A 12,098-nucleotide genomic window follows, 5' to 3' on the forward strand; every position below is an offset into this window, starting at 1 on the left:
GTAAGCAATAGTATGGTCACAATTATGCAATTTGTTAGTGATCGTAAAGTCAGCTTGGAAGCACCTCATACACTCCAAAATCCACGGTCAGCAAAATATATATACAGCTGTGTAGCTGTATATCAACAGTGGCAAAGTTAGTTTGGAAGCACCATACACACTAGGCATGAGCGGGTTCGGATTTTAGAAATCCGGACCTCCCCCGAGCCCCCCGATCCGAGCCGGGAACCAAGTCAGGCTTGGGTTTTGCCGCCTGGCTCGGAACTGAAATCGACACAAAATGTCATCATTCCGCTGATGGATTCTTGCGGGTTTTGGATACCATAAAAGGTCCCCGCGTCGGCGCCATTTTTCACTCCGGCTGTGGACAGTGAAGAGAGAGGGAGGGTGGGGGTTGCTGTGCTGGTGCTGCTGTTGTCCATAGAGGCTGTGTCCAAAGTCCAATGGGACTGGCTGGGCTGTGTTGTGCAGTGCTGTTGTCCCATAAAGGCTGTGTTGTCCATAGGAAAACAAGCACAACAAAAACCAAATGGGCGCAAGGTTATGGAAGGGAAGGAAATTGGTGTTCCTATGCAGCTCTCTGAGGGGTGGCTAACCCCTAGAATGAAGAAACATAAAATATTGTGGGAAAGTGCAATGGGACGAGCAATTGATATTGTTTAATAGAAAAGTAAAACAGTCTATTGACAATAAATATCTAAACATCAAGTACACAAATAAAACCATGAATCATGTGAGGGGTAACCCAAATAATAATGATTTACACTGTATCTGTAAATAAATTGCATAATGGTGAGAATACATATGAAGGGTACCACATGGTCTGGTAAAAGTCCAGAAAAAAAAAGGCCTTATTAGACACTATAGTGCAAAAAGTGAAATTAAAAAATAAAATATAAAAAGAATGAAAAATAAAATATAAAATTGATGAATAATTGTCTCAATCGTACTCCAATGTACATATGATATTCGTCCATGCACTAATGTGCAGTATTGTGCATGTGATGAAAAGGTCCCAAATGGTTAATGCAAAAATAATGCCAATTAGTCCAACACAATCAATAGTTCAAAGCACTCATAATAGTCTTAATATGGGCTGAATTCACCAGTATGATTGTGTAAAATATGGGCTGACCTGTCTAATATAACTCCCCTGAATCTGGCTGGAAACGAAGTGCAGTGTCCGGAATGCTACTCCGAAAGTAAGTATCGCCGTGCAGAGAGATGATGTGATCTCCTGATAGGGAGTACAGCCTCCTATTGCTGGAAAATATCCGTGCGGATGGTCAGCCGCTCTGGTGGTGAATGCCGCCGTGTGTCAGAGTGGTGTGGTCTCCTGATGATGGAGTTTCTCTGATAGCTGGGCCACGGGACAGCTCAAGCTGTTGAAACAGCTGATTTAGAATCCGCTGATGGCAAGCCACTCAGCTAATATGGTGCTCCATCTGGATGACAGTGGTAACTAGTGTTAAACCACCGTGAATAGTGGTACAAGTTCCATATAAAAATAAAGATGAATGAAGAAATAAGGTGTCCTGGACTAACGCGTTTCTCGCCCCACGTCTATCTGGCCATTTCCTCAGAGGTAATGATCCTCATTTCCCATGAAGCTGAGATATACCCTCAGTCATTAATTAAGAGCATACAGGTGAGATCTCTGCCAGTAATCATTATTGTCTAACAGAGCCAGGTTTCTACTGCAGTAAGTATCTTACACAATATCAATTGGTCATCCCATTGCGCTTTCCCACATATTTTTTGTTGTCCATAGGAGCTGGCTGGGCTGTGTTGTGCAGTGCTGTTGTCCCATAAAGGCTGTGTTGTCCATATGAGCTGTGTGCAGACAGAAGAGGGGGGCCCCAGTGGCTCCTGTGTCACTGTAGTCCTAAAGGGGTGCTGTAGTGTTGTCCAGGGGGTGCTCTGTCCATCAGGGGTGCTCGCCTCAAGTGCAAATTTTTTTTTTTTTTCTGTGTTTGTGTGCACGTTAGCCGCACGTGCATCAACAAAGTAGCAGTGCCAAGCGTGCGCCTGTGTCATAAGTCAAGGGCCGGCTGGTCTGTTGAAGGGCGGTGTAGTCACCCAAAAAATGTAAACATTTAAAAAGTGTTTATTTTTCTGTGTTTGTGTGCGCGTTAGCCGCATGTGAAGGGCCGTTTCCTCAGTCAGGCAGAGGCATGCCTCTGAATCTGTGTGATCAGCATAGCACTAGTGTGTAATGCTGAATTAGCCCCAATATCTCTTCTCAATTGTACAAACACTCATCTAAACATCTCATCCATCTCATCACATCTTCTCATCCAGGAAAATACAAATCCATGTGTTTTTAGACAATTGGGTAGATTCTGAGTTGGGAGCAAAGTAAAAAAAGAGCAAGTAACTTTGCACATTTGCAAATCTACAGTATGTTGCACTGCAGGTATGGAAGTTGTAAAATATGCAGATAAAGTTAGATTTGACAGGGGCATGCCCAAACTCAAATCTAAATTATAGTGCAAAGATAAAGCTTTTGAGGACTAAATGCAAAAGCAGCCAATATTTAAACTACATGCAAAAGCAAAAAAAATTTACATATTTCCACCCCTTGCATTTTTACTTGGTTTATCCAGGTGAAAAGTTACTTGCTATCTTTGCTTTGCTCCCATATCAGAATCAGCTCCTATCTGTGATGTCTGCCAAATCATTTTACCTATCCTACTGTAGTGAGGATTGCTTACTCATCTACAGTATGTTTATTAATCCATGTACATTAGGAATGGTCATTTTAGGGTTAGCCATCAATGGTGCCATTGGTGATTAACATCAATTGCATGAAACCATTGATGGCACCATCAGTGATTAACATCGATGTAGGGTCACAACCAGGTGTGTGCGACCATTGATCAACGCTATCCCTTGGCAATTGCTCCTGGATAGCAGGGTGCCTACTATCCAGGAGCCGGAAGCTCACCACTATTAGAGCCGGAAGCTCACCACTGACATCATGAGTGATGTCATTGGGGCCGCCCCCAAACGGCAGGTGTTCCGTTGGGAATGTCTCCGTTTGTGTAGCCACCCCCCCACCCTGCCTACAAAACGGGGCGAGCTGTCGATCACCATCCGCCCCTTTTGTAGTGAGTCCTGGAGCTAGAGAATTTCCCTCTCGTTCCGGGGCTTCAACATCGACCCGCTTGCGAGCGCATAGGCGGTTGCGAACGGGTCTGAATGAGACCCTCTGTGCGCTAAGGAAATAATTTCACAGCCATCTATGGTGGAGAATCATCGTATCTTAAACCTTGATGTCAGAACAATTGACCATAGGTGGTAAACCATCGATGGTTGTTAACTAACGATTCTCGATGGCCATCCCTAATGTACGTTTGATGACTACTTAATGAATGCCATTTTACTATTGCAAATCCATGTACAGTCTTGTGAAAATAGACACACGGGGGCTTGAATAATGTTCGTGGAGCGATTCTTCCATGTTTGCACCACGTATGCTCTGGAACAGAAAGCAGAGATGTGCGCATTTTGATTGCATCTTCAGTGAGTAGGTGTAACTGGGTCGTAACTGTGCATTGTCACATAGGGCCTGATTCAGACCCGCTCGCTAAGATACATACTCTCGCTGCTGCCGATGGTATGCAGTGTGTATGCATTGTGCGCATGTGCATACCTTAGCGAAAGTTCACAATGCATTCGCTCGCTGCGCATAAACAGCCCAGCAGAGTGAGTGACAGGGGAAGCCATTTGTATGTGGTAACAGGGGCTGGCCAATAAAAACGGGGAAGTGGAGGTGCAAATGCAGGCGTGCCTGAGAATCTCAACGGCGTTTCAGAGGCGTGCATAATTATAAGACGGCATCATAGAACACGTCACCTGGCTTGTTTTTACACTGAAGTGCTTGCAGTGCTTGCAGCAGGGTATGGTCAACCTCAAGCGCTGAGATAGCATCCGATGTACCGATGGTTGCATACACTTCCTGGACATGACGTGCACAAGCGGGCGTCTTAAAACAGGCTTGTAGGTGTCTGCATATACTATGTGATCATTATCTAAGAAATACTGGGCGTGCTATTGCATTGCTGTGTGATAGTACTGCTCATGCAATTTGCATACACATCGTGCGAGCGATCGCATCTAGCAAGTGACTCTGAATCAGGCCCATAGGTAAAGTTCACTGAGGGCACGGTAATGGAACTGCGGGCTATGCATAATGAACCTAAGCATAAATACACCTGCTTCCGTTCAACTCTGCATCAGGCTTGAGGTCTCGTGCAGCCTATTGTGACTTCACAACCCTCTTGCTGGACTTTCGCTCTCCTCTGCTAACTGTAAATATTCTCCCTATCTCCTGCGATATCTATCTTTATAAAGCAGTTTTGGAACAGAAAAGTGGATAAAATAATAAGCGATCAACTGTTAGATCGATGGGAATAGAAATAATTAGTTTCTGAAACGGGTATTTCATAATGTGGTGCGTATAAATGAATATATACACTGTTATTGCAGATCATACATCATACAGATAGCTGCAGTTTCTGTAATATACTAGATAGAAACATAATGTATTCTTGGAGGAGGAAAAAAAAAAACCTTTTCAATCTCTCGTTCCTACGTTTCTATTATTTCCCCTTTTTATGGCACAGATTAGACTCCTGCATCTAACAAGACGTGTGAGATCTAGGCTACAGATGGAAATAAACAGCTCTTGTTCTGCTTGCTGATACTATGAAGCTAATACAAACAAAATTACAATAGCTCGCTGTATTATATTAATGCAAACTACATACACACACCAAGGGGCATACAAAATACTTTCTGCACACCTGGGTTTCTGGGACTATTTACGGATTCAAGACATTCGGCATAATTTACCTTGTTATAAAGGTTATATAATTTAACATACAAATGCATGTAAACTGCACTGACTGCTGCTTTAAATTATTTTCCAAAGACAAAACGCAGTCCCCTGTGCAACGTACAAAAGACCCATTTTATTTTTCTAATTTATGGTGTACTTAAGATTTTACGGTGCTTTATCTTATTCCTCCTACCTCGTACAAGTATATAAGCATTAATAAGAGGCAAGAAAATTGCATCAATTTCAAACTTGCACACTTTAAATTATATTCCCATAAGGATTAGAATGGCAGTGCTTGAAGACTATACTTGTATAAGAAGATTATTAGGAATTGAAAATAGTGTTTCAGGGAAAAAAAATTAACTTATTATGCGGCAAAGTAACAGTTTTATTGACTTCAAAATCCTGTTATTTAGGCTTTGCCCCCTGACAACTGAATCAGCAAATATCAACATAACTTTTAAAAACAAACTTCATTATCTATTTTAGGAAGTTTCAGAATCAGAAGGTGCAAATTTACAAACTTATATAACTTGCTGATATACAGTATACAGTACAAAGGCTGGAAAAAAGCACTTCATGTTAAGTTTACATCTCCTGTTGTGATCTACAGTATGAATCCATTTGTCACGGCTCCAGCTTTATAAATGAACCTGCTAATCCATCACCTATAATAATATATATATTTTTTTTTATAAAACACAGTATGCGTTTTGCCAACTCTGAAAGCTACTGAGGTCAGTACAGGTCCCCGGTATAACACATTTGCCCAGAAGCTGGCCATGGGTAACAATTAGTTGGATGGATGGAGTGTTATTCCTGGCTCTGCGTCTTACCTAACCTAGACATACTGTGACTTTATATATATATTTATGTATCTTGCATTAAATCACTGTTAAATCTTTTATAGTGTGCCTCTATGTAAATATACAGTATTTAGTGTGCCTCTATGTAAATATACAGTATTTAGAAATCCACACATTTGTCTTGTGTCTTGTGCAGGCATATTGGGGGAAGACTGTCAGAAGAGGGTATTAGTAATGGGTGTGTAATGGGGAAGACTGGCAGAAGAGGGTATTAGTACTGGGTGTGTGATGGGAGAAGACTGGCAGAAGAGGATATTAGTACTGGGTGTGTAATGGGAGAAGAATGGCAGAAGAGGGTATTAGTACTGGGTGTGTAATGGGAGAAGAATGTCAGAAGAGGGTATTAGTACTGGGTGTGTAATGGAGAAGACTGGCAGAAGAGGGTATTAGTACTGGGTGTGTAATGGGGAAGACTGGCAAAAGAGGGTATTAGTACTTGGTGTGTAATGGGGGAAGACTGGCAGAAGAGGGTATTAGTACTGGGTGTGTAATGGGGAAGATGGGCAGAAGAGGGTATTAGTGCTGGATGTGTAATGGGAGAAGACTGGGAGAAGAGGGTATTAGTACTGGGTGTGTAAAGGGAGAAGACTGGCAGAGGAGGGTATTATTACTGGCTGTGTAATGGGAGAAGAATGGCAGAAGAGGGAATTAGTACTGGATGTGTAATGGGGAAGACTGGCGGAAGAGGGTATTAGTACTGGGTGTGTAATGGGAGAAGACTGACAGAAGAGGGTATTAGTACTGGGTGTGTAATGGGTGTAGAATGACAGAAGAGGGTATTAGTACTGGATGTGTAATGGGAGAAGACTGACAGAAGAGGGTATTATTACTGGATGTATAATGGGAGAAGAATGGCAGAAGAGGGTATTAGTACTGGGTGTGTAATGGGGAAGACTGGCAGAAGAGGGTATTAGTACTGGGTGTGTAATGGGAGAAGACTGACAGAAGAGGGTATTAGTACTGGGTGTGTAATGGGTGTAGAATGACAGAAGAGGGTATTAGTACTGGATGTGTAATGGGAGAAGACTGACAGAAGAGGGTATTATTACTGGATGTATAATGGAAGAAGAATGGCAGAAGAGGGTATTAGTACTGGGTGTGTAATGGGAGAATACTGGCAGAAGAGGGTATTAGTACTGGGTGTGTAATGGGAGAAGACTGGCAGAAGAGGGTATTATTACTGGGTGTGTAATGGGAGAAGACTGGCAGAGGAGGGTATTTACTGGGTGTGTAATGGGAGAAGACTGGCAGAAGAGAGTATTATTACTGGGTGTGTAATGGGAGAAGAATGGCAGATGAGGGAATTAGTACTGGGTGTGTAATGGGGAAGACTGGCAGAAGAGGGTATTAGTACTGGGTGTGTAATGGAAGAAGACTGACAGAAGAGGGTATTAGTACTGGGTGTGTGATGGGAGAAGACTGGGAGAAGAGGGTATTAGTACTGGGTGTGTTATGGGAGTAGAATGGCAGAAGAGGGTATTAGTACTGGGTGTGTAATGGGAGAAGAATGGCAGAAGAGGGAATTAGTACTGGGTGTGTAATGGGGAAGACTGGCAGAAGAGGGTATTAGTACTGGGTGTGTAATGGGAGAAGACTGACAGAAGAGGGTTATAGTACTGGGTGTGTAATGGGTGTAGAATGACAGAAGAGGGTATTAGTATTGGATGTGTGGATGTGTAATGGGAATAGACTGACAGAAGAGGGTATTAGTACTGGATGTATAATGGGAGAAGAATGGCAGAAGAGGGTATTAGTACTGGGTGTGTAATGAGAGAATACTGACAGAAGAGGGTATTAGTACTGGATGTATAATGGGAGAAGAATGGCAGAAGAGGGTATTAGTACTGGGTGTGTAATGGGAGAATACTGGCTGAAAAGAGTATTAGTACTGGGTGTATAATGGGAGAATACTGTCAGAAGAGAGTATTAGTACTGGGTGTGTAATGTTTCAAAACAGTGATAGACCTAACTCCAATGAGTAAATGAAATTGAATATAGAGTAAATTAAATATTATTTAGTAGCAAATTATACTAAAAAGCAATGCACAAAGAATGAGGATGCCACATGGAGGGAATGTACTGTAGTAGAGTGATAATTGAATGTTTTAACAATTTACTTTCATAATGGGTAGATCCTTGCATTGTGATTAGTGGTGTAATTAGAGATTATTGAACCCTATAGCATAGTTCCCTGTCACCAGAATCAGATTGCGAGCATAGGGCCTGATTCAGAGCCGCTCGTAAGCGGCCGCTCCTTCGCTCAGAGCGATGTTCGCACATCTGCGCATGCGTATGGGTCGTAATGCGCATGCGCCAACCAGTCATTGCGGTCGGAAATCGTGCGCTCGCAAAACAGCGAGGGCCTGCTAATTTGAGTGACAGAATGAGGCGTTTGTGGGTGGTAACAGGGGAAGGTGCTTGAAAACGGGGAGTGGAGATCCGAACGCAGGCGTGCCAAACTGTCAAAACGGGCGTTTAATGGGTGTGCATAATTAACAAAGCAGCATCATCGACCACGTCACTTGGTTGTCTTTTAGCCTGAACTGCTCGCATGATTGCGGTAGGAAAATGCTACCACAAGAATAGCGAGCAGTTCATACACCTTTCGATGTACTCGATTAATCTAATAAATAGCGGAGATGACGTACGATGCGAACAGCCAAGGGGCGTCTTTACAAAATAGCGAGCGCATGTTTCGGACGCTCGCTCAGACACAGAGGCGTCAACAGACCGCAAAGAGCAAGCGCTCAATTTAAATAGCCAGCCCCTTTTTCTAAACGAGCGAGCGCAAATAGCGTCCGGTTCTGAATGAGGTCCATAGTTCCTAGTTACCAGAAGCAGATCACCAGCATAGTTCCCTGTCACCAGAAGCAGATCACCAGCATAGTTCCCTGTCACCAGAAGCAGATCACCAGCATAGTTCCCTGTCACCAGAAGCAGATCACCAGCATAGTTCCTAGTCACCAGAAGCAGATCACCAGCATAGTTCCCTGTCACCAGAAGCAGATCACCAGCATAGTTCCCTGTCACCAGAAGCAGATCACCAGCATAGTTCCCTGTCACCAGAAGCAGATCACCAGCATAGTTCCTAGTCACCAGAAGCAGATCACCAGCATAGTTCCTAGTCACCAGAAGCAGATCACCAGCATAGTTCCCTGTCACCAGAAGCATATCACCAGCATAGTTCCCTGTCACCAGAAGCAGATCACCAGCATAGTTCCCTGTCACCAGAAGCAGATCACCAGCATAGTTCCTAGTCACCAGAAGCAGATCACCAGCATAGTTCCTAGTCACCAGAAGCAGATCACCAGCATAGTTCCCTGTCACCAGAAGCATATCACCAGCATAGTTCCCTGTCACCAGAAGCAGATCACCAGCATAGTTCCTAGTCACCAGAAGCAGATCACCAGCATAGTTCCTAGTCACCAGAAGCATATCACCAGCATAGTTCCCTGTCACCAGAAGCATATCACCAGCATAGTTCCCTGTCACCAGAAGCAGATCACCAGCATAGTTCCCTGTCACCAGAAGCATATCACCAGCATAGTTCCCTGTCACCAGAAGCAGATCACCAGCATAGTTCCCTGTCACCAGAAGCAGATCACCAGCATAGTTCCCTGTCACCAGAAGCAGATCACCAGCATAGTTCCCTTTAGCCTTTAAAATGATTGCCATTATAAAAATATGGGGAGACTCTCATAAATCCCTGCCACTGCTGAAGATTGCAAGCTATTACATTTCGGCCCAAGTCATCAGAAGCAGTTCACTAACATAGTACCCAGTCACCATAAGCAGTTCACTAATATAATACCAGCCACGAGAATCAGTTCAACAAGACGCAGCTCACCAGCATAGCTCCCAGTCACAGCAGGGGCTGGCTGGCAACTTTTAGCCTGGGGGGCAAGTCCAAGGCACTGGCCCATAAGTAACGGTGCATCCTTAAATTGAGGTGTTTGGTATAATAAATCTTTATTAATAAAATAAATAGGTCTAGTGATTTTACACGTACACTTATGTATATTAGCAGTGCTATTTTACACGTACACTTATGTATATTAGCAGTGCTATTTTACACGTACACTTATGTATATCAGCAGTGCTATTTTACACGTACACTTATGTATATCAGCAGTGCTATTTTACACGTACACTTATGTATACTAGCTGTGCTATTTTACACGTACACTTATGTATATCAGCAGTGCTATTTTACACGTACACTTATGTATATCAGCAGTGCTATTTTACATGTACACTTATGTATATTAGCAGTGCTATTTTACACGTACACTTATGTATACTAGCTGTGCTATTTTACACGTACACTTATGTATATCAGCAGTGCTATTTTACACGTACACTTATGTATACTAGCTGTGCTATTTTACACGTACACTTATGTATATCAGCAGTGCTATTTTACACGTACACTTATGTATATCAGCAGTGCTATTTTACACGTACACTTGTGTATATCAGCAGTGCTATTTTACACGTACACTTATGTATATCAGCAGTGCTATTTTACACGTACACTTATGTATATCAGCAGTGCTATTTTACACGTACACTTATGTATACTAGCTGTGCTATTTTACACGTACACTTATGTATATCAGCAGTGCTATTTTACACGTACACTTATGTATACTAGCTGTGCTATTTTACACGTACACTTATGTATATCAGCAGTGCTATTTTACACGTACACTTATGTATACTAGCTGTGCTATTTTACACGTACACTTATGTATATTAGCAGTGCTATTTTACACGTACACTTGTGTATATTAGCAGTGCTATTTTACACGTACACTTATGTATATTAGCATTGCTATTTTACACGTACACTTATGTATACTAGCTGTGCTATTTTACACGTACACTTATGTATATCAGCTGTGCTATTTTACACGTACACTTATGTATATCAGCTGTGCTATTTTACACGTACACTTATGTATATTAGCACTGCAGTGCTATTTTACATGTACACTTATGTATATCAGCAGTGCTATTTTACATGTACACTTATGTATATCAGCAGTGCTATTTTACACGTACACTTATGTATATCAGCAGTGCTATTTTACACGTACACTTATGTATACTAGCTGTGCTATTTTACACGTACACTTATGTATATTAGCAATGCTATTTTACACGTACACTTATGTATACTAGCTGTGCTATTTTACACGTACACTTATGTATATTAGCAGTGCTATTTTACACGTACACTTATGTATATTAGCAGTGCTATTTTACACGTACACTTGTGTATATTAGCAGTGCTATTTTACACGTACACTTATGTATGTCAGCAGCGCTGGTTAAAGCGCATTTGTCACTTAGCAGCACCGTGTACATATTCCCCAACGGTCAGTGTAGAGTGAGAAATATTACATACAGGAACTCCCTCCCACCATATTTTTTTTTCAAAAGAAAAATAGGAGTATAAAATCCATACTAAACATACACTTACCTTCATTTCTTCTTTGTTTTTTTCTGCTTTTCTCTCTCCACTTTCTTTTCTTTTAACTGGGTTCTTCTCCTTCTTTCCTTCAGCTCCTCTTCCCCTGCTTATTTTTCTCTCCACTTCCTTTCATACGCAGGGTGCAGCCAAGGGCGGACTTTCAATGGCCCTGCCTATTTGGTACCAGGGGTGGGCTATAATAAGCTGCCCTTTAGCTGCTGGTAAACTACACATCCCAGCATGCCTTATCAGGAGTCTTGTATTCAAACTGTGGCAGGGCATGTTGGGATGTGTAGTCCCAAAGCTGAAGGGCTGCTTATTTATTTATTTATTTTTAAATCACTAATGATGGGAGACTCTTATTAAAAATAAGGCTCCCATTTTTGCAACACAACACCTTTTTATTGCTGCACAAAATACATCTGTTGAGTCGGGGGGGAGGGGTCCTGGGTGACACGGCCAATAGCAGCAGGGTGGCCGTGTCACTCATATACTGACCATTTAACCTGCGCTGCTGCCCTGCGAACCCAACCCCACCCTTCCTCCCCCCCGCCACTGCCGCTCGTTGTGTACGGCTGGCAGCCGCTTTTGCGCGACGCCGACGGGGTTGGTGCTTTGTTGTGTGTCATGTAACTACAGGGCTTCCGTAGCCCTGTAGTACACACACCAGAACAGCACGTGACCGCGGCTGCCTCCGACAGTCAAAGTCGGAACACAGCCGCGGCGGAAGCAGCCGAGCTGGTGACTGGTCCACCTCCACGGCCCTATACAAGGAGGAGGTGGGCGGCCCACAATGCATTCTAATAGAGCGGCCGGGGGGCACATGGCACCCTGCCCCCCGGCCCAGCCCGCCACTGGGTCACAGAATCAATACACTAGCGAAGTTTTCAGTCAGCAGAAGCTATTCACTAGC

The 12,098-nt window shown here is 43.0% G+C and overlaps 1 protein-coding gene and 1 pseudogene across 4 annotated transcripts in view; both read left to right on the forward strand.

Moving 5' to 3' along the window:
* Nucleotides 1-12,098, forward strand: part of DNTT (DNA nucleotidylexotransferase) — a 473,464-nt gene that overhangs the window by 279,942 nt on the left and 181,424 nt on the right. The gene's annotated exons all lie outside the window — the stretch shown is intronic.
* On the forward strand, nucleotides 1,514-9,365 carry LOC148518897 (uncharacterized; annotated as a pseudogene).

This window comes from Taudactylus pleione, unplaced genomic scaffold, assembly GCF_031769625.1.
Source record: "Taudactylus pleione unplaced genomic scaffold, aTauple2 ptg000198l, whole genome shotgun sequence".
Classification (NCBI taxonomy): Eukaryota; Metazoa; Chordata; class Amphibia; order Anura; family Myobatrachidae; genus Taudactylus; species Taudactylus pleione.